The 22611-nt window shown below is 44.5% G+C and overlaps 1 long non-coding RNA gene across 1 annotated transcript; it reads right to left on the bottom strand.

Annotated features, from left to right (window-relative positions):
• Nucleotides 1–2746: 2746 nt before the first annotated feature.
• 9930111H07Rik (RIKEN cDNA 9930111H07 gene) lies at nucleotides 2747–12170 on the bottom strand. The gene is made up of 4 exons (NR_108086.1): nucleotides 12122–12170; nucleotides 9890–9940; nucleotides 5912–5998; nucleotides 2747–3380 (listed from the first exon to the last, which is right to left on the bottom strand). It is a non-coding gene; the product is annotated as an RIKEN cDNA 9930111H07 gene (long non-coding RNA).
• Between the last annotated feature and the right edge of the window lie 10441 nt (nucleotides 12171–22611).

Below are 22611 nucleotides of genomic sequence, written 5' to 3'. Positions count from 1 at the left end.
TGGAGTCTTGTTAATTATCTTCAATGTCCTCAGCTATTAAAAAGAATGAATTTATGAAATTCCTAGGCAAATGGTTGGACCTGGAGGGCATTATCCTGAGTGAGGTAACCCAATCACAAAAGAACTCAAATGATATGTACTCACTGATAAGTGGATATTAGCCCAGAAACTTAGGATACCCAAGATATAAGATACAATTTGCTAAACGCATGAAACTCAAGAAGAACGAAGACCAAAGTGTGGACACTTTGCCCCTTCTTAGAATTGGGAACAAAACACCAATGGAAGGAGTTACTGAGACAAAGTTTGGAGCTGAGACAAAAAGATGGACCATCTAGAGACTGCCATATCCAGGGATCCATCTCATAATCAGCCTCCAAACGCTGACACCATTGCATACACTAGTAAGATTTTGCTGAAAGGACCCTGATATAGCTGTCTCTTGTGAGACTATGCCGGGGCCTAGCAAACACAGAAGTGGATGCTCACAGTCAGCTATTGGATGGATCACAGGGCCCCCAGTGGAGGAGCTAGAGAAAGTACCCAAGGAGCTAAAGGGATCTGCAACCCTATAGGTGGAACAACATTATGAACTAACCAGTACCCCGGAGCTCTTGACTCTAGCTGCGTATGTATCAAAAGATGGCCTAGTCGGCCATCACTGGAAAGAGGTCCATTGGACTTGCAAACTTTATATGTCTCAGTACAGGGGAACGCCAGGGCCAAAAAGTGGGAGTGGGTAGGGGAGTCGGGGAGAGGGTATGGGGGACTTTTGGGATAGCATTGGAAATGTAAATGAGGAAAATACCTAATAAAAAATATCTAAAAAAAATCTTCATTGTCCATGATATAGTTTTAGTTTTTAGTTTGTTGGTTTTTATATTGTTTTGAAATGGGCTCTCCCTCTAGCCCAGGCTGCCTGGAAATCAATATGTAGCCCACAGTGGCCTCAAACTCACAACAATCCTCCTGCCTCAGCCTCCTGACTCTTGATATTACAGATATGAGACATGACATTGAACTCATGATAGGCTTATTTATTGTTTTTCCTGATATTAGACAACCACAGCATGATGTTATGATTACAGTTTTCACTGTTCCTTAAAACGGTGATTTAATACAATTTATTTTAATCTAGCATTTTTTAATACTGAAGTATTTGTTTTCAGTTTGGAACTAGTATCACTTACCTATAGAATGCTATGGTTAGGACATACTCCAAATCCATAGAATCTCTTTCCTTGATGTTCTCTATATGTGCTTAGTTTATTCTCACAATATATTTGGTCTGATCACAGCACTTCTGTATGTTATATTTGAACACTGTAGTGGCTTGAATATGATTGGCCCAGGAAGTGGCACTATTTGGAGGTGTGGCCTTGCTGGAGGAAGTGTATTGTATCACTGTGGGGGTGGGCTTTGAGAGATCTTCCTCCTAGCTGCCTGGAAGCTGCCATGCTCCTGCTTTGATGATAATGGACTGAATCACTGAACCTGTAAGCCATCCCCAATTAAATGTTGTCCTTATAAGAGTTGCCTTGGTCATGGTATGTCTTCACAACAATCAAACCCTAACTAAGACAAACATTTTCCTCTGTAAAGATTGTGTTCTTTCATTTTAACAAATGAGAACTAATATTTGTTGTTTGTCTTTAGAAATAAGGCTTTTCTCCTATGTTTACTGGGATTTTTTTTTGTCTAAAACATTTATAATATTTTTCTTACTTACTCATTTTTGAGGTAGAATTTCACTGTGTAGCCCTGGCTGACCTGAAACTCACTAAGTAAACTGGGCTGTCCTTGAACTCATGAAGATCCTCCTGCTTCTGACTCTTGAGTGCTAAGACTGAAGGCGTGCACTATCATGTCCTATTTATTTATTGTGTGTGAATACATGTGGTTATGGGGTGGCAGAGAGCAGGAACATGTTCAACAGCACAGAGGTGGAGGTCAAAGGACGATTTGTAAGTGTCTGCTCCCTCCTTCCATCTTGTTGGGTGCTGGGAATTGAACTCAGGTAGTTGGCTTAGTGGCAGCTGCCTTTACCTGCTGAGCCATTGAACCAGCCTTAAAACTTTAAGAAAGACTTTAGTCTTTTGATTTTCATGCCACAGTACATAGCCACATTTCTTCATCAGTGGAACAAGGTTTGGTTATAAACTCCCAGAGGATATTTCTCATTTTAAAATTATCAATAACAGGTTAAACACAGCCATTTTATTTTGTCATCTACAGATAGTTTTCAATTTTACTCTGTAGCTTCCCTGAACAGTTCTGAAATCAACTACAGACCATAGTGTTTCATCTTCCATAAAGAAAAGTTATCTCAGAGCCATGTGCTGATGAACTCTGCTTCTACCTTTGTGTGCTGGCTCCTGTGTGCAAGGTCGAGTCAGTGTGTAATCGTGACAAGTGACTCCCAGATCCAGTGGAGCAAAAATTCTTTACCTAACACATTTAATCCCAGACTTGGGAGGCAGAAACAGGCAGAGCTCTGTGAGTTTGGGGCCAGCCTGATCTTCATGGTGAGTTCTGGGACAACCAGAGCTATACAGAGAGAACCAATTTTTTTTGTTTGTTTGTTTTGTTTTTTTGAGACAGTGTTTCTCTGTATAGCCCTGGCTGTCCTGGAACTCACTTTGTAGATCAGGCTGGCCTCGAACTCAGAAATCCGCCTGCCTCTGCCTCCCAAGTGCTGGGATTAAAGGCATGCACCACCACGCCCGACGGGAACCAATTTTTTTTAATTTATTTATTTTTTATTACATATTTTCCTCAATTACATTTCCAATGCTATCCCAAAAGCCCCCCATACCCTTCCCCCGCCCCCAAACCAATTTTTAAAAAGATCTTTACCTTAAACTAAATGAGCTGATGAGGTAAGTGTAGTTAGTTTTAGGTGTCAGCTTGCCATAGTCTAGAGTCCCTGAAAGGAAAACCTCAAGTGAAAAATTGTCCGAATAGATTGGCCTGTGGGCGTGTCTGTAGGAGGGTTGTCTCGATTGTTAATTAACCCAGCCCACTGAAGGTAGCACCATTCCTTAGATGGAATCCTGAAATGTGCAATAGTGGACAAAGTTAGCAAGCAGGCAAGTAAGAAGCATGCCTGCATTCATTGTTCTCTGCTATTGACTATGATTGTTGTATTAGCCAGAGTTCTAGAGTAACAGAACTTAAAGAGAATGTGTGTGTGTGTGTGTGTGTGTAAATATATATAGGGTTTTGCTGTGGTCCAGCTAATCTAACAATGGCTGGCTATGAGCAGAAAAACCAAGAATCCAGAAGTTTCTCAGTCCACAAGGCTGGATGCCTCAGCTGGTCTTCAGTAGACACTGGAATCCTGAAGAAGTAGACTGCAATGCCAGTGAAGAATGGACTTGCTAACAAGGTGTGAACAAGCAAAGAACAAAACATAGGCTGCTAGCAGAGGGTGTGGCTCAGAAGGTGTGTCTTCTCTCCTCGCCCCACCCCCACTCAATCCGGATTAAAGGCATGTTCAAACTAAGCAAAAATTCCTCATGGGTTTGCACTCAATTTTTGGATTTTAGTTAATTGCAGATGTAGTCAGGTTAGCACCAAGAACAGCCATCAGAGATGTGATGTGACTAGCCACTGGAGTTCTTGTCTTGGTTTACCTGTAATCATAGATCGTCACCCATAACTGTACACTGAAATAAAGTCTTCTGCCCTGCGTTGTTTCTGGAGAGGGTGTTTTGTCAAGGCCACAGAAATTAGAGTGAGTCTTAATGATTGGCTTTGGTTGACATATTGGTGATATTTAAATTGGTTTATTTCCTGGCTTTGTAAGGAACTGGTTTCTCCCTTCTCTTAAACAACCTCTAACATAACAATTTGGCACACCATGCTCTGGTTAAGTGAACCATTTATGAATATCAAAATGATATTTCCTGACCTCCAAAATTTGATTACTCTCATTGAATAGTCTTAATTTTGTAGCAATATAGTAATTTGTGTGGTTTTGATACAATCTGCCATCCTTGTGGACAGGACAGGCTTGCGACAATGGTTCTGCCCTTGAGACTGAGACTGGATCATAATATTTGAGAATGACACTCATTGAGTCAGAAATGACCAAACATTTTTAAGCAACTGAGGCTGGCTTTATAGTCCCAATGCTTAATGTTGCCCTGGGAAATTGAACTTGGTACATAGAGCTTATAGAGCCCCTAGCATTATAGGAGACTTAGGAAGGTGTATTCCTGGCAAATGTGTTCAAATGTATAGGTTCTGGAAATGAGTCTGATGTCAACTCATTGGTTGGCTTTCAGGCCTCAAGAGCCTTTCAGTAACTGGGCATATTAATTATGAATTATAATCTGAGCATGTGGGAAGCAGAAGGACGGATTAGGAGTTTGGCTTCATCCTCAACTACATAAAGAGCTTTGGACTCGGGCGGTGGTGGCGCACACCTTTAATCCCAGCACTTGGGAGGCAGAGGCAGATGGATTTCTGAGTTTGAGGCCAGCCTGGTCTACAAAGTGAGTTCCAGGACAGCCAGGGCTATACAGAGAAACCCTGTCTCAAAAATCCAAAAAAAAAAAAAAAAAAAAAAAAAGAGTACTGACTGCTCTTCCAGAGGTCCTGAGTTCAATTCCCAGCAATACATAGTGGCTCTCACAACCATCTGTAATGGGATCTGATGCCTTCTTCTTGTGTGCCTGAAGACAGCTACAGTGTACTCATATAAATAAAATAAGCACATTAAAAAGAAAAGGAAAGGAAAGGAAAGGAAAGAAAAGAAAAGAAAAGAAAAGAAAAGAAAAGAAAGGACTATATCTTTTTTTTTTTTTTGCACAAATTGTCCATCTCTCCAGTTTTCTTTTATACTTCACTAACTTAATATTTACTTTCCCCACAACCAGCCTAGACTGGCATCTTCAGGAATTAAAACCTAGATCCCTAGCAAGAGTTTAGGTTGCCTTGCAGCTGACCTATGTATGTCCCAGAACCATGGAGGTTGTGCCAATTGAAACTTTAGTCTAGGGTTAACACCTCAGCAGACCATGAATGTCAAGTAAGAATTGTCCCTGGACAAGTCACTGTTTGTTCCACTAAGGAGTCTAGACAAAGCCTCAGGTCATTTAAGTCCTCATATAGAAGAAGCTGGACCAGGGACACCATCAAGAACATCATCTCTCAGCTTTAGGGAACACAAGGAATGCTACTGGGATATTTTTATTTCTGCTGATATTGAACTCCACGAAACTAATTTTCAGGGTCCAACTAAAGGATTTTTATTGTAAAGTACCTCTTCTAAAATTTTATTTTTTAGTATAATTGTGTGTGTGTGCATGCACCATGGTACAGGTGGGAAGGTTAGAGGACAACTTTTGGGTGTCAGTTCTCTTTCTACTGTAGGTCCCAGGAATCGAACTCAGGCAGCCAGGCTTGCATAGCAACTACTTTTCTCCTCAGAGCCATCATACCAGCTTGTAATCAACCCTTTGTATTATTACTTCTCTATCTCAGGCATTTATCTTTTATTTATTTTATTATGTGGGTTTTTTTTTTTTTTTTGAGACTGTGTCTAGCCCAGGGTAGTGTCAAACTCATAATGTCCCTCCTGCCCCAGTGTCCCAATTTCTGGGATTATAGAAAGAGACATCTCTCCCGGATAGGCATTCATCTCAAAGACCTTAAAACAACTCACTTCTCAACAGACAGTTCAACTGGTCTTTAAAGGAGACACGGCAACAAGAGAGAGAACTGGGTGTGCTAGTGCATAACTGTAATGTCAGCACTTGGGAAGCTGGGGCAGGAGGATGGCATGTTTCAAGATTGCAAGTTCAGTCCTCAGAACTGAAATCAAATACACAGACTCAACTCAGGCCATGAAGTCACGCAGGAGGCTTATGTTCACTGAAGATGTTCACTGATGGAAGGCACTCACCTTGAACAGAAGTTGAGCATTTCAGTGTAGTGCTTTCTAGGAGTCTTACACAGCTTCAGCAGTCATGGTGATGGAATGCCTTGGGTCCTGAATATTACAGAAATGATGAGCTGACTACAAAGGGTCATACAGATCTCAAGGTTCTCCTCAGAAACCCCATTTCCATCCTTCCTTGTGACTCCTGTAGCCTGAAGGGGTGGTGCCTTTCTAAGACTTGCTTCTACAAACCCCAGCTTCTCTTTGACATATTCCTCAATAAAGAATGGTGTCTGAGTCGCGCGTGGTGGCGCATGCCTTTAATCTCAGCACTCGAGAGGCAGAGGTAGGCAGATTTCTGAGTTCGAGGCCAGCCTGGTCTACAAACTGAGTTCCAGGACAGCCAGCAGGGCTATACAGAGAAACCCTGCCTTGAAAAACCAAAAAAAAAAAAAAAAAAAAAAAAAAGGAAAGAAAAAAGAATGGTGTCTGATCATCCTAGCCTGAATAAAACTACCTCCTGAATTATCACCTGATTTTGGCCATCACAGTGCCATTGAGGACTGTTATTTTTTTAAACACAAGGTTTCTCTGTGCAGTCCTTACAGTCCTGGAACTCACTTTGTACACCAGGCTGGCCTCAGACTCAGAGATCCCCCTGCCTCTGACCCCTGAGTGTTGGAATTAAAGATGTGTGTCACCACCACCAGGCTGAGGACGGCTTTAAACAGTAGCCGATGCATCAGCCTGACAGTCTTGCTGGAGTGAACCATCTGTTCCCTAGAGTTCTTTTTAGTCATCCTGTGGTTGACTCTATGGACCATAGTCCCTTCACAATCCCAGGGTCAAACAGACCAGAGAAGGAAGGTGCTGGTGCTGTGGAGATGGCTCGACAGGCAAAGTGCTGGCTGTACAAGTCTGAGTGGCTGGCGTTGGATCCTCGGGATCCACATGAGAAAAACGGGAGCATGTTGATGCACACCTGCCATCACAGCGCTGGAGAGGCAGAGACAGGAGGATCCCAGAGGCTGGCGGGCCAGCCAGTCTAGCCAAACTGTTAGGGAGCTCGCTTAGCACGTAGGAAACACTGGGTTTGATGCCTAGTACTACACAAAACTTTATGGTGGATGCCTATAATCCCAGCACTTAGGAGGCAGAGGCAGGAGGATCAGCAGTTCAAGATTATCCTTGAATACAGCAAGTTTGAGACTAGTTGTACCTATATGAGACCCCGTGTCTCAGTCAGTATTCTATTGCTGTGAAGAGACATCATGATCACAGCAACTCTTATAAAGGTAAATGTTTAATTGGGGCTGCCTTACTGTTCAGAGGTTCAGTCTATTTTCATTTACGGCAGGGAGCATGGCTGCATCCAGGCAGACATGGTGCTGAAGAAGTAGCTGAGAGTGCTACATCTGGATCAGCAGGCAGCAGGAAGAAATAGTGTGACATTGGGCCCGGCCTGAGCTTCTGAATCTCAAACTTCCCTCCACCAACCTTCCTCCACCTTCTCCAACAAAGCCACACCCACTTCAACAAGGCCACACCTCCTAATTGTGAGAGGTGTGGCACAATTTTCTTTCAACAAAGCCACACCCACTTCAACAAGGCCACACCTCCTAATTGTGAGAGGTGTGGCACAATTTTCTTTCAAGCCTCCACACCCTGACTAACCAAAACAAAACAGTTGGAGGAGGATGTCCAATGTGGATGTCTGGCCTTAACACAATTGTGCACATATGTGAATGTACATCACACGAATGAACCTGTATGTATGTACACACATCACACACATAAAAGGGAGAAAAGAACTTCTCTATATTCTGCTGGGGGTCTGAGATTCCTCTGACCTGAAATGGCGTTAAAACCCACAACTATTCTTCTGTTAGAAGGAGGAAGTCATATCTGGGCTTCAGAAGTCTAGCTTGGACAGGCATTGGGCAGAAGGCCATGCAGAAGCAGAGCTAGATAGGAGTGGAAGTCACTCGAGGGTCCTAATGACTAGCATGAAGAACTAGGGTGAGCCTTGAGGAGGCTTAGAAACTAGAGGTATGGAAGCCTCAGAGAACCAAATGAATAAAAATAAAAAGACATGTAAGACTTTAGCCTAACTCCACTGCCTTGTTTTTCTTGGAAGGGCAGTGGGAGCTGGCAAAGAAGGTCCCAGGGGACAGAATGTGTGCAGTCAAGAATTTTCAAAGCAGTGAGCGAAAGGAGATGCCATCTGCAAGTGTGCTGTCATCTGTCTCCTCGTGGGCATATAAGCATATTTGGAGCTAGGTCCCAGGAAGCCTTGAAAATCCCTAGCATCCTTGGGTAGCCTGTGTGGTGTCCTTGGGCCTAGCACAGGGCTGGTCAGGGCGACTGGGACTCTGAACTCAGTGTGGGAAATATTTTCTGGACCATAAAAGAGTGACAGAGCAGGAAAACTGGGCAGGGATGGGTAGGGGAACAGGTCATGTTGATTGTGTGTCATGTTGCCAGGGGTGATATTGAAAATATTTTCTCAAAAGTTAATAACTAGGGCATTGCAGGCAAGGGTTGAGCAGAGTGAATTCTGGCTGAAGAGGAGCAGTATCTGACAGTGGTGGAAGCTCCCAGGAACCCAAGTCACTTATTATTTTAAGAAAACAGATAAAAGAGGCAGATTAACCCACACTAAGCCATGGACTATGACCTTAGGGCTGGGATGCTAACCAAGGCCACCAGAGAGTTGATGACTTAGAACTCTACCTCGATAAACAGGTATCTGGAAATGAGCCTGTGGTGGTTTGAATAGGTTTGGCCACCATAGATTAATATGCTTGAATGTTTGGCTAAAAATTAGCACTATTAGGAGGTGTGGCCTTCTTGGAGGAAGTATGTCACTGTGGGAGACAGGCTTTGAGGGCTCATGCTCAAGCTCCACCCAGTGTGGGACAGACTTCTGCTGCCTTCAGATCAAGGTGTAAGCTCTCAGCTCCTCCAGCACCATGTCTGCCTGTGTGCCGCCACGCTTCCTGCCATGACGATAATGAACTGAACCTCCAAAACTGTAAGGCAGCCCCAGTTAAATGTTTGCATTTACAAGAGTGGCTGTAGTCATGATGTCTCTTCACAGCAATGGAGACCTTAACTAAGACAGAGTCTGGGCTTCAGGAGTCGCACAGCATGTTTTGGCCCAAGTGTGTCTGGAAGGGCCTCTTCACTGACCTACAGGTCCACGCCTGAGCTGTCTGGTCTCAGAAGTTCAGTATTATTCATAGACCGAATCCTCTGTGCTGATGTTATGAATTGAAAATTTTTACCAGTGAGTGACAGTCTCTTACTGTGATGGGCCTGATTAGGGTACCAAGACAAGGTCTAGACACTGGTGAGAAAAATGGTGGCTCTGAGTTGTTATTGTTGTTGTTATTAGTTTTTATTTAATTAATGTGCATTGCCCACTTTGCATGTATGTATAACTGTGCGAGGGTGTCTGATCCCGCTGGGACTGGAGTTACTGACAGTTCTGAGCTGCTATGTGGGAGCTGGGAATCAAACCCAGGTCTTTTAGGAAGAACAGCCAGTGCTCTTAACCTTTGAGCCATCTCTCCAACCCCCTGTTGTTGTTTTGAGCCAACAATAAGCTGTTTCAAAACAGCTGAGTGGCCTGGAACTGGCTATGTAGATTGAGCTGGCTTTGAACTCGGAGATTCTCCTGCATCTGAGTGTTAGGATCTAAGTACCTACATGGGATTGATGCATGTGCAGTCTATCAGGCCGCTAGTTTCCCTTCCAATGGCCTCCTCCTATCTTGGGCTCCTCCTCTCTGATTCTAGGCAGTTAAGACTTAGGCAAAGTTCTCTGTTTTCTTTCTTTACAAAGGCACTGATACCTGCTGGGCATGGTTATACACTGGCTAATTACTCTGGTAAGTCCCCTCCTCCACACCCCCCAATGCTTTGGATGGAAGAGCTGAACTTCAAAAGATGGCTATGACTATTTAGCTATCCTGGTATAATCAGGGTAGAGCATACCTACCTTGGATGATGTTGGTTGCAAGAAGTCAGGTGATGCTTCACATCCAAGTATCTAAGTAAGGATGAGGCCAAGAGTCTCTGGTTAGGAGACACCAGCAGCATCCAGATGTCCATCAGGAGATACAGGTGGCAGTCAAAGAAACCTGTGGGTTCTCTCTTGGTGGCATTGAGGCACCTCAGAGTCAAGACTCAACTGTGCTACCTGTTGCTCCATACTATTGGGGTACAGTGTTCAGAAATCTCCCCAACACCCTATCATCTACTGTGACAGATCACAGCTCCACAGATAGCTGGATGTTTTCTGCTCTGGGTCTCAGGGATGAGTTTTGATTACTATTAAGCAGAACAATGTATCTTGGTTCTCTTAGATGTTGGCCCATTTGCATAGTTCACTCATTGTTACAGTTTTGATCTTAAATGTACAGATCCAGATTTGAAAAGCTTGCTCATCAGCCTGAGACATATTAGGAGGTGGTGTAACCTGTAGAAAGTGGGACCCAAGCTGGGTGTGGTGGCGCACGCCTTTAATCCCAGCACTCGGGAGGCAGAGGCAGGTGGATTTCTGAGTTCGAGGCCAGCCTGGTCTACAGAGTGAGTTCCAGGACAGCCAGGGCTATACAGAGAAACCCTGTCTCAAAAAAACAAAACAAAACAAAACAAAACAAAACAAAACAAAACCCCAAACAAACAAAAACGAAAGTGAGACCTAAGCCAGGCCATGGAGGCACACGCCTTTAATCCCAGCCCTTGGGAGGCAGAGGCAGGTGGATTTGAGGCCAGTCTGGTCTACAAAGTGAGTTCCAAGATAGCTAGGGTGATACAAAGAAACCCTGTCTTGAACCCCCCCACTCCCCCCCCAAAAAAAAAACCCGAAAGTGGGACCTAGTGGGAAGGAAATGCGGTCATTGAGGTCAGAACTCCAATAAGCCTTTCCTTTTTTTACATTGACTTTTCTCAAATATTTTGTCATAGCAGCAGGGAGCTAACGTAGGCATGAGGGTTGGTCTTGATTGTCAAAGGAATTTAGAATGACAAGAATATACATCTCTGGGCGTGTCTAAAGGGTACCTCCAGGGAGGGATGACTGAAGGGGAGACCAACTCTCAACACAGGTGGCACCTTCCAGTGGGCGGCTCTGCTATAGAGTTCTGAGGAAAACGCAGTGGGCGTCGCTTGCCATTACAGCTTCCAGAGTGCGCTTGTGTTTATCCCTGCTGCTGCTGCTGCCGCTGCCGCTGCTGCCGCTGCTCTCCTCAGCTGGTGCCAGATACCAGCTTCTTCAGCCTTTCCATGAAGACTCTATGCCAGCTACTCTTCAGGGAGCAGGGCTGTCAAGGCATCTAACCTCCCAGACTGAGAAGTTGCTGGGCTTTGAGTCTCTCCAGTGCGCAGACAGTTAGTGCTGTCTTCCTAGTCCTTATTCTGTAGGTTGAGCTCATAAACTATCTTTTAAGTTGGGCACAGTGGCGCATGCCTGCAGTCCTCGAGCTGGGAAGCAGAGGTAGGAGGGTCCCCGCGTCTCACTGACTGTCTGATTTAAACCTAGTCAACGAGCTCAGGATTTGGTGAGACGCCCTGTCTCAAAAAATTAAGATAGGAATAGAGGAAACCATTTCTTGAAAAACAAAAACAAACAAACAAACAAAAGAAGGAAGGAAGGAAGAAAAAGAAAGAAGAACAACAAACAAACCAGCCAACCTTGTGTTTGTGGTACAAGTAGTCTGTCCATTTGTTAAGGGTATGTTTTGGGGGAATGCATACATACAGACGAACGTACATGAGAGAGAGCATGATGACAGAGCATGATGAAGCGCACAGCACGTAGACGTAGACAGACAGCGCACCAGTCTGGGCCAAAAGTGCTTGCTGGGCTAGTCAGGAAAGCAAAGGGAGGCAAGCCTTCATTAGCCCGCATCTTCTGCTCAGTTTTTTCCCCACTGAGAAGAAAACCTGAGAGACAATGATTTGAGTCTTCCAAGTGGGAGAAGCCCCACGACAGGCACACCTGACCTCTGCTGCCATACACAGTGACCCACCTTCTAAAAGAAGGTGGTCCAGGGATCAGGGCCGCGCAGGGAATGGGAGGGAGACATCAAGCCTCGGTGCTCAAGCGGCAGCTGTGGCTTGGAGTCCAGCCACCTCATGATTAAGCTATAGTGGAAGAGAGCCCAGGGAAGCTGCCAGCTTCTGTGATTTAGCCCTGATGCTTCCAGAAAAGATTGTTCAGACCTACCTGGAGGTGCAGGCAGGCTCTCTCTAGTCCAGGCCTGGGCTGGGAAGTCAACATGCGATGGATGACTCATGCCTGGCCTGACGCAGTGAGGATACAGAGGACTTGGCCTGTCCTTGCCAGCAGGGCATAAGAAGGAACCGCAATGTCTCCAGCTATTTTAGGCCCAATGCAGAAGATGTTATTTGTATTGTCACAGTGTCCGAGGAGACAGTACGTTACAGTATGCAAGGGACAGAGAGTATGCTGGAGGTGGCCCGGAACAAAGCCTTCAAAAGGAAACTTGACTTCAATCAGGCTGGGAAGTTATATGTTCAATGTCAGCACAACTTCCTCAAAGCCCAGAGCCCCCAACCATAACCATCCTACACCGACTACACATTTTCCACGATCCCTAGGGTTGTTACAACAAATTCCCAGCCATTTCTGAAATCAGCCTAGAGAGAGAATGACTGTTCAAGAAACGAGCTACAGATTAAAAGAGGTAAAAATTGCTTTCGTGCAGTGTAAAGTGCTAACAGTGTAGCATCTTCATTAACGTTACAGTCGGGCTTTATATCCCAGTTGGTCACCGGTGTGGATTGGCCCAGACTTATTTTATGATGATTACACCATAAATCACCCCCAGAGTGCAAAGCTAGATTATAACTAGACGAGACACTTAAAAAACAAACCAACAACATAAAATCCCCATGAATTCACCAATGAGCATTGTGTGCCCTGGTTAAAATTACCAAGCAAATTAGCCCTAATAGCATGAATGTTTCTAATTAATATTTCACTAAAAGAACTAAGTTTCGAACTCAGCGATTCAAATGAAGTTCTAGTACCGATTTCTCTAACAAAATTCTCTACAGGAATCTTGATCGAAATAAAAGACACATTATATCATAGATATTTATAAACCCGTGAGTAATTGCAGAGCTATCGTCTGCTTCGTATTTTGTAATAGGGTCACATGTAGCCCGAGCTGGCCTTGAACTTGCTCTATAGCTGAGAATGACTTTGAATTTTTGATCCTCCTGCCTCCACCTCCCAGATGCTATGATCACCATCGTTCGCTACTGTGCTCACCTTTTGCCAAGCTATTTTATGATAAAAATATCTGGTACTGCATTTTCATATTATCTGGGTTTTCCGACTGTAAGACTTTCACTCAGCTTTGAATTTCTACTTAGCAGAATTAAGCACCCTGAGTCGAATCCTATGTGGAGCTGCATGCAAAACCAAGCAATTTCACATTTGATTTATCCCGCCATAAAGGTAACGCATAATGGAAAACTCTACCGCTAAGAAATACATTGATATTTCCCATCCCAGAAAATAATGAACACTCTGGATCATACTTGCATGAGTTTTGCCTAAGCTTATTTATCTAGATATTTGTACTCCCTTCCTTATTCTTATAATGGCCTCTAAAAAGTAACAAGCATTTGACATTGATCACCAGAAGTCCTCTAGACCTCTGCAGATCCGATTTCTTAAGAGTTGTTTTAAAGTTACACTTATTTATTTTAATGTGTTGGGGTGTGCTGGTACCAAGTCAGATGGGTGGAGGTCAGAGGACAACCTTAGGGTATCACTTCTCTCTGCTATTCATCTGAATCTTGACGACTGATTTCAATTGTTAGGCATGACTGGAAATACCCACTGAGCCATACAATACTTTTAAAAGTTTAATTTTTTTTTGAGGCCGGGTCTCACGATGTAGCCTTGGCTGGCCTGAATTTACAGAATTCTACCCGTCTCTGCCTCTGGAGGGCTGGAATTAAAGGGTGTGCCATCATACATGGCCTCAAAAAAAAAAAATCCAACCACTTTTATAAACAGTACATATTAAATATATTTTTAGAGCCAAATCAGACTTTCAAATATTGAAGTCAAGAGTTTATACCAATATTCTCACATTCCTAACAAATTTACAGCAAAATTGGAATAATTCAAAGTGAACAGAGGACTTGTGATAGTGCCTGGTGAGGAGATGTTAAGGCTCAGGATAAGGTTAAGCTTTCAGATAGTTTAAAGCTGTCTATCTGCATCAGGCATGGTGGCACACACCTTTAATCTCAGCACTTGGGAGGCAGAGGCAGGCGGATTTCTGAGTTCGAGGCCAGCCTGGTCTACAGAGTGAGTTCCAGGACAGCCAGGGCTACACAGAGAAACTGTCTTGAAAAAAAAAAAAGCTGTCTATCTATCTATCTATCTATCTATCTATCTATCTATCTATCTATCTATCTATCTATCATCTATATCTATATGTATATATGCACATATATGTTTTGAAAACATTTCACACAATATATTTTGACCATGCTTTCCACCCAGTTCCTCCCCATTAATCTACTCACCCAACTGTTTTTTACTATTTCTTTAAAACAAACAAAAACAACAGTAAAACAAGAAACACACAAACTCCTCACAAGAACACAAAAAATGGAAACTGAAATAAATAAACCAAAGGCCAATAAGAAAAAAAAAAAAGGCAAAAAGTCTACAAAACTACAGCTGTGGTTCAGGTAGGCACTAAAAACATTTTACTGGAATTTCGTTTCATTTTGTTTTGTTTTGTTTTTGAGACAGGGTCTCTCTGTATAGCCCTGGTTTTCCTAGAACTTACTCTGTTGACAAGGCTGGTCTCAGACTCAGAGATCTGTTTGGCTTTCCCTGTGAGTGCTAGGATTAAAGGTGTGTGCCACTATGACCTGCTTTGTAGTCTAAATCATCTATTTGCCTGCCTGTCTGCCTCCTATTGGTCTATCTATCTATCTATCTATCTATCTATCTATCTATCTATCTTCTATGTATTTATTTCTTTTGTTTTTTGAGACAGGGTTTCTCTTGTATCTCTGGCTGTCCTGGAACTCACTCTGTAGACCAGGCTGGCCTTGAACTCAAGAGATCTACCTGTCTCTGCTTCCCTAATGCTGGGATTAAAGGCATGAGTCAGCACTGCCCAGCTGCAGTCTCAATCTTAATGACTATATTTCTTTTCTCTTTTATTTTTGCACTAATCAGCAGCCTCCGCATTTCCAAATTAAAACATAAAGAAAGGGGTTTAGAGACTCGGCTTCCAACTCTACAATGCTAAGAATGCATAGTCTAACAATTCTTTCACATCCCCAACCCTCTGGGGCTAAGAATATTTCTTCTGGCTCCTCTCCTCTGCTCTTGGCAGAGGCATCCAGAAACCTCGTCTGACTCATCTGTACTTCTGCAGGCTTGGAGCTAACAGCCCTGACCTTCCCTTACCAGTCAAAGGTCCAACAAGGTGACAGAATACTACTCACCTTTAGTGTTTCCTTCTGTTTCTCTCTGAGAGACTCTCTCTCCATGAGTCTCTGTCCAATCACTCCCTCTATTTTTCTGTCTCTGGGCTCTGTCCACTAGTCCATTTTCTCACTCCACCTGGCGAGGGAGCACACTTCACTCTTACAAGGAAACATCCAAGGTCCAGAATGACAGCTGTACAGAGTCTGAGGGAGACTCTCATCTAACAACTAACATCCAACAACTCACAATTACTTTAAGGATTTTTGTCTACATACTTTATTATTTACTTACGTGTTTTTGAGTGGGTTTGTGAGCCTGTATGACGGTGCCCAAGGAGACCAGATATGCCTTGGATACTCTGGACCTGGAGTGACCAGCGGTTCTGAGAGGCTCAGTGTGGGTGCTGGGAATGAAACCAGGTCCTCTGCAGGCAGCAAGTGACCCCAGTTGATCATTGGGCAATCTGTTTTGACTAGAGATGGTGGTGGTTGTTTTGTTTTTGTTTTTTTAATTTTAGTTCCTAGATCCCAAAATTTAGGAATTCAAGCCACAGATCTTGATGAGCCACAGTGTGTATGCATGTTCGATGTTAAGTGTCTCTTTACTTGTATTATTTCTGGTCCTAAAACAAGAGAAAAGCTGGGTTTAATGGAACCCAGACTCGCCAGGTTGGGGAAAGGGGGATTGGGCGCATGTGCGCACGCACGCACGCACGCACGCACGCACGCACGCACGCACGCACGCACGCACGATGAAAACAAAAACAAGACAACAACTCTGAAACTCATGGACTGCTTCTCTGGCTTCCCCGCAAACATTGTGTCACTGGCAGACCACCAAGTTCCTCAAGATGATGTGTGCCCCTCAGGGCTGGATCCTGCCCTGTCCGCATGTTCATTGCCAGTTTGGTCACTCAGGACCTGAAGCCTCACCCCGCTGAGTTCTTCTAAAGCAGTGGAATCTCCCTCCTACTCCTCTGCCTGGTTCTCAGTCGCGCTCAGTTCCCACCTCAGGTGCTGCCTCAGAGAGGACGCTTACCTCAAGGGCATCTTTGAGAACGTTCTTGAAGATAAGAACTGTGGGACCCTATCTGGATATCTTATATCCCCAGCACAATGCCTGAAGCAGAGGGAACAGGCTCTGTGGATGTGTTGTCACGGTGGCACAATGACTCTCTTGGGTCTAGCCATTTATAGGATACTTTCTGTTGTTCACCAGAAATGTTCTAACTGGTCCATTAAATGTGTGTGCTTGAACCAAACAGAGCTAGTCATTATAAGATGATTTCGGTTCGGGGTTCTCACTTTCTCCGTGTTGGCATCCTCTGCTTCTCTGTCCCCAGCCTAAACATTTTTTTTTCCAACTGAATAAATGAATGTTGGTCAGGTTGTATTGGATCTGTAGATCTCAGGAGAGGCTCAGGAATCTCAACAAAGTTCCCTAGGTTGGTGATTCATCCCAGTGGCTCGTGATCTGTTCCTAGTGGAGTTCTGGGAACCTTCTGCGGCAGCAAGTGGTGCTTTGTGAAAGTCCAGTTTCCTGGGCATCTTCATGTCAGAACCCCTGAGATCCAGACCCAACACTGCATTTTCATAAAGCAGCCCTGGGAGACTCTCATGAACACTTAAAGCCAGGACCACTTGGGGAAGGAAGTGAAGACCAAGTTCATGTGCCTCTGACTCACTGTGGCCTCCCAGGCCTGCGCTGAAAGCTATGACCTGGGTTATCAACTCCCAAATTATCATGCTACTGGTATCCTCTGTCTTTTGAGAGCTAAGTGAGATAACATAATGTCACTTTACAAAGTAACAAATAATCTATGCATGTGAACTGTGAGAAATACTTATTTTAGCCGGGCGGTGGTGGCAAACACCTTTAATCCCAGCACTTGGGAAGCAGAGGCAAAAGGCAGATTTCTGAGTTCAAGGCCAGCCTGGTCAACAGAGTGAGTTCCAGGACAGCCAGGGCTATACAGAGAAACCCTGTCTCGAAAAACCAAAAAACCAAAAAAAAAAAAAAAAAAAAAAAAAAAAAAAAAGAAAGAAATATTTATTTTGGCATATTTCTTTTCTTTTCTTTTCTTTTTTAAAGAAAGAGTCTCACTCTATAGCCCATACTGGCCTGGAACTTTCTATGTAGGCCAAGATGTCCTTGTACTCAGGACAATACTCCTGTATCAGTCTCTCAAGTTTTTAGGTTCTGGCATTATAGGTATGAACCACATATTCTCTCTCTCTCTCTCTCTCTCTCTCTCTCTCTCTCTCTCTCTCTCTCTCTCTCTCTCTCTCTCTCTGTCTATCTTGTGTAGAGATTGAACCCAGGGCCTCACACATGCTCGGAAAGCACTCTTCCATAAGTCTACAGCTACAACCCCATTTATCCATCTCCATCTCTGTCCTAGGGTTACGATTGCTGTGATGAAACACCATGACCAAAGCAACTTGGGGAGGCAAAAGTTTATTTAGTTCATCATCAAAAGCAGTGAGGGCAGGAACTCAAGCAGAGCAGGATCCTGGAGGCAGCAGCTGATGCAGAGGCCATGGAAGAATGCTGCTTACTGGCTTACTCTCCATGGTTTTGCTCAACCTGCTTTCTTGTAGAACCCAGAGTCAGCACCCATAAGGGGCTGGGTCTTCCCCTATCAGTTGCTAAGTAGGCAAATGCTCTAGATTTGGATCTCAAGGAGGCACTTTTTCTGTTGAGTTTCCCTCCTTTCAAATAACTCTAGCTTGTGTGAAGTTGACATAGAACTAGCCATGACAGTCTCCAACCTCATTTTGGTCTGTTTTGGTCAACAAGTGAACAAGTCTGAGGGGCCTGAACTGCTCCTAGGACAGACCAGATGATCTAAATCCTCCCTGTGCATTCTCAGCACTTAGGTAAACAGATAAACACTCACTGCACAAGCATGCCTGCTTCCAGTTATCCTAACACTGGGAACCGAAGCTGATACATTGCACTGAGCTCTTTCTCTTGCACTTTGGGCTCCAAGTCAGCAAGAGGTTATATCTGTATGGAGAATGGAAGTGCCAGGTATGATGGTGCACACCTTTAATCCCAGCACTGGGGAGACAGAAGTAGGCAGATCTCTGTGAGTTCGAGGCCAGCCTGGCCTACAGAGTGGGTTTCAGGACAGCCAGGTCAGACAGGAAATCCTCTCTTAAAAGCAAATAAATAAAAAATAATACAAAAAAGCTATGGTGGATTTAGGGTATTTGCTGCTTTGGGAAAAGAATGTATTTCTGTAGTCCCTCAGACCTTCTTGTCATAATGGAAGAGCACAGACCAAGATGAATTATAAAAGGATGGCTGCTGTCTTCTCTTTTACAGTCTATCATGGCTCTTCTCATTCATTTGCTATGGTGAAGTGAACTGTAGAGATCCACTTAATAAGGAATGGAAACTTCAGGTCAGCAGTTCTGCCTGCAAGTCTGGGATCCTGGGAGCCTGGAAGTGGACCCTTCCCAGCTGAGCCTTTCGCTGAGACTCTGGGCTAAGCTGGTACCTTGAGTTCAGTCTACTGAGAGACCCTGGAACCAAGGACCCAAAACAATGAGAGATCTGTCTCAAGAGACAAGCAGGATGGCACTTGAGGGGGAATGACACCTGAGGTCCTTATCTGACTCTCTCTCTCTCTCTCTCTCTCTCTCTCTCTCTCTCTCTCTCTACACACACACACACACACACACACACACACACACACACACACACACACAAATAAGAAAAGGCTTCAGAGATAGAGGCAGGAGGGCCAGAATTTAAAATCATCTTCAACTACAAACAGGCATAAGGCAGCCTGGGCTACATAATGCCCTGTCTTAAAAACAAAATAATCCCAACAAAAAAGCCAACCAAACAAAAAACAAAAAACAAAACAAACAAACAAAAAACCCACAAACAAAAGAATATGAAAATGGGGGCTGGAGCTGCACTTCAATTGGTAGAGTGTTTTCCTGGGTTCAACCCCAGCACTGTATAAACTTGGGAAGTAGAGGCAGGAAGATCAGAAGTCTCAGTTGTATAGGGAGTTCAAGGCCAGCCTGGGATATGACACTCTGTCTCAAAAAAAAAAAAAAAAAAAAAAGAAGAAAAACGAGAGGGAGAGATAAGAAAATAACTTCTCTGAAAGTAGCTTTAAAGCTGACCCTCTCAGGGATAGATGCCTGAATAGATTAACTAACAAGTGGATCAGGGAGGCCTCAGGCATAGTGCACATGCCTCTATTGTTACCCAGACAGGGATGTCATCTTTCAGCCACCTGTCAATGCTCCATTTTTACCCTTATATCTGCTGAATACTGGGGCTCTGTTTCCATTGCTTCTTTGTTTCCAGGAGTCTTCTTTAGGGGTTCAAGGCTGAATACATGCCATTGGCTTGTCCCTCCAACCTAGCTTTAAGAAGGCCTGAGTTGGCAGGGCAGTGGTGGTGCATGCCTTTAACCCCAACACTCAGGGAGGCAGATGCAGATAGATATTTGAGTGCAAGGCCAACCCGGACTGCAGAATGAGTTCCAGGACAGCAAAGGCTGTGGCTACACAGAGAAACTCTATTTAAAAAACAAACAACAGCCCCCCCCCCCCCAAAAAAAAGCAAAAAGACCTGAGCTGGTGGGTATCTGTTGGGCAGCCTGGGAAATCTATTGAAGCCTTGATTTGACCTGTTAAACCCTTACTTCTGAATGACTTGTAAGGAATCCCTGGGCTTCCGGGGACGTACAATGAGGAGCCTGGCTTGGTCAGGAGGCCCAAAGAGAAACACTCAGAATGCTTTGTCTTCTGTAGCTGTGCATTCCCCATCCATTTTGCCATCTCCTTTATGGCCAGTGAACTTGAGGCTGGCCCTCCATTACTGTCACTCTCCTTCCCACATGGAAACTCCCTGGGACAGAGGTATGTATGTTTTGTCTCATGTTCATTGCTGTACTCTTGGTACCCAGCACAGGTACATACCAGACAACCAGTACATGTTGATTGACTAGATGAATGAATGAATGAATGAATGAATGAATGAAACACCAAGAGCAACCAAGAGCAACATCAGGGCAGGATACTGGGGTTTAGTTCTTACTAGAGATTCAGAGATAGTTTTTTGATGCTAGGGTGGCCCAAGTTGAGGAACTAAGCATTGGTCAGGAGATGCAGAGGAGAGAAGGCAGTGTAGCTGAGTGCTTAGAATATAGGATCACCTTCCCGGACCCCCCCAATGCTAGAGAACCCTTAGCACAGAAAGGCTTGGCGATGTGGATGAAGCAGGAACTGACAGGTACTTGAACATGGGAGGGTACAAGGGGGTCTTAGTGAAGGGCTAGGAAGAAGATGGTGGCTTATGGTGCTAGTCTCTGGAGAGCTAAATCAATTTGCAGTCAATCACACCGGACCACAGAGCCTAGCTGGCATTCCATGACTTGCTCTGTAACAGAAGAGAGGCTTAGGAGAGGGGTCAGCATAGGGACTGTCAGAACGAGGATCTGGTGAGAAGCACTCCAGAGGACATGGGATATGGTCCAAAGGCTTGGCAGGTCAGTGAGTGGATGGGGACTTGAGTTAGACTCTTGTTTTTCCTCGCTCTGGCCCCTGTTGCTGGGAGCTGCTGCTAGGAAGGGGTTCTGAGAGGAAGAAGGCCCACTTGTTCTCTGCTGGGAGGCTGCCTGGCTGTTCTGCTTTTAGCACGACCCGCCCAGGCACCCCACCCTTGGCCTGTTGAGGTGTGAGTGCTCAGTTACAGCCCCCCCTTGCTCAGCTGCTGTGGTCTCTGAAGGCCATTCCCAGAGAACTGTGTCTGCCCACAAACTAAACCCTGAATTCCACCCAAGCCTGTGGGGGCCAGTCCTCAAGGTCCCTGCAGTGGCAGGGAAGTAAGTTCCCCTTAGAGGCCTGTGCTGGCTAGCTTTATGTCAACTTGACACAAATTAAGCTAGAATTATCTGAGGGAAGGGAACTTCAGTTGAGAAGATGCCTCTTAAGATCCAGTTATAAGGCATTTTCTTAACTAGTGATTGACAGGGAAGGGCCAGCTCATTGTGGGTGGTGCCTTTCCTGGACACTGATAGTCTTGAGGTTCAATAAGAAAGCAGGCTGAGAGCCGGGCATGGTGGTGCATGCCTTTAATCCTAGCACTTGGGAGGCAGAGACAGGCAGATTTCTGAGTTTGAGGCCAGCCTGGTCTACTGAGTGAGTTCCAGGACAGCCAGGGCTACACAGAGAAACCCTGTCTCGAAAAACCAAAAAACAAACAAAAAAAAGCAGGCTGAGCAAGCCAGTAAGCAGCATCCCTCCAAGGCCTCTGTCCTGTGGAACTATGCATGAAATAAACTCTTTTGTCTTCAAAACTTTTTCCTGTACAGAAGCCCAGTTATTGGCTTGTTTGTTTCTTTTGTTTATTTGTTTTCGAGACAGGGTCTCACTAAGTAGTTTTGGTTGTCCTTGAACTCACTATGTTGACCAGGTTGGCCTAGATCTCATAGAGACTCACTTGCTTCTGCTTCCCAAATACTGGGATTGAAGGTATGTACCATTATGTCCTGCTAATTTTCATTCCTTTGTATTTTCTACCCTTCTCTTTCTCCCTCTTGCTCCAGCCCTGCTCGCTCCAACCCCATTCGCTCCAGCCCATAGTTCTTTATTATTTGTTTCTCATTACAGATGGTTGTGAGCCACCATGTGGTTGCTGGGATTTGAACTCATGACATCTGGAAGAGCAGTCAGTGCTCTTAACCAATGAGCCATCTCACTAGCCCTAATTTTCATTTCTTAAATTCAACTTTTTCAATACATCCTAAAAATATCCCCAAGAAAATGGAACAGAGGTTCAAGGCAGAGCTTCTAGGTTTCATTAATATTTTTCAAACCCATGGGGCTGTGGATGTTGTTTGGTTGAAAGACTGCATACCTAGCATTCATATGACCTATAAGGCCCCTGAAGAGACCTTACTCCTCAGTCAACTGCCGGGACCATGATGACAGGCCCCAGTCTCTGGTGGAAATCCAATACTAGGGCTTAGAATTCAGGGCCCCAGCATTGTGCGCACCAAGTCACACCAGGTCCTTGCATGCAACCCTAGCATGGATAGAGTGGAGACAGAAGATCAGTTCAAGATTATCCTTGGCTCCATAGCAAGGTAAGGGTCAGCATGGGCTATGTGAGATCTTAGGTCAGAGCAAGTACATTTTCCCACTCATCCATCCTGCACACACAAGCACAGCATTTTGATTTCCTAAAAGAAA

The sequence above is a fragment of the Mus musculus genome, chromosome 1 (assembly GCF_000001635.26).
Source record: "Mus musculus strain C57BL/6J chromosome 1, GRCm38.p6 C57BL/6J".
NCBI lineage: Eukaryota > Metazoa > Chordata > Mammalia > Rodentia > Muridae > Mus > Mus musculus.
Note: the sequence above shows the minus strand (reverse complement) of the source record. Positions and strands in the feature narration are given on the sequence as shown.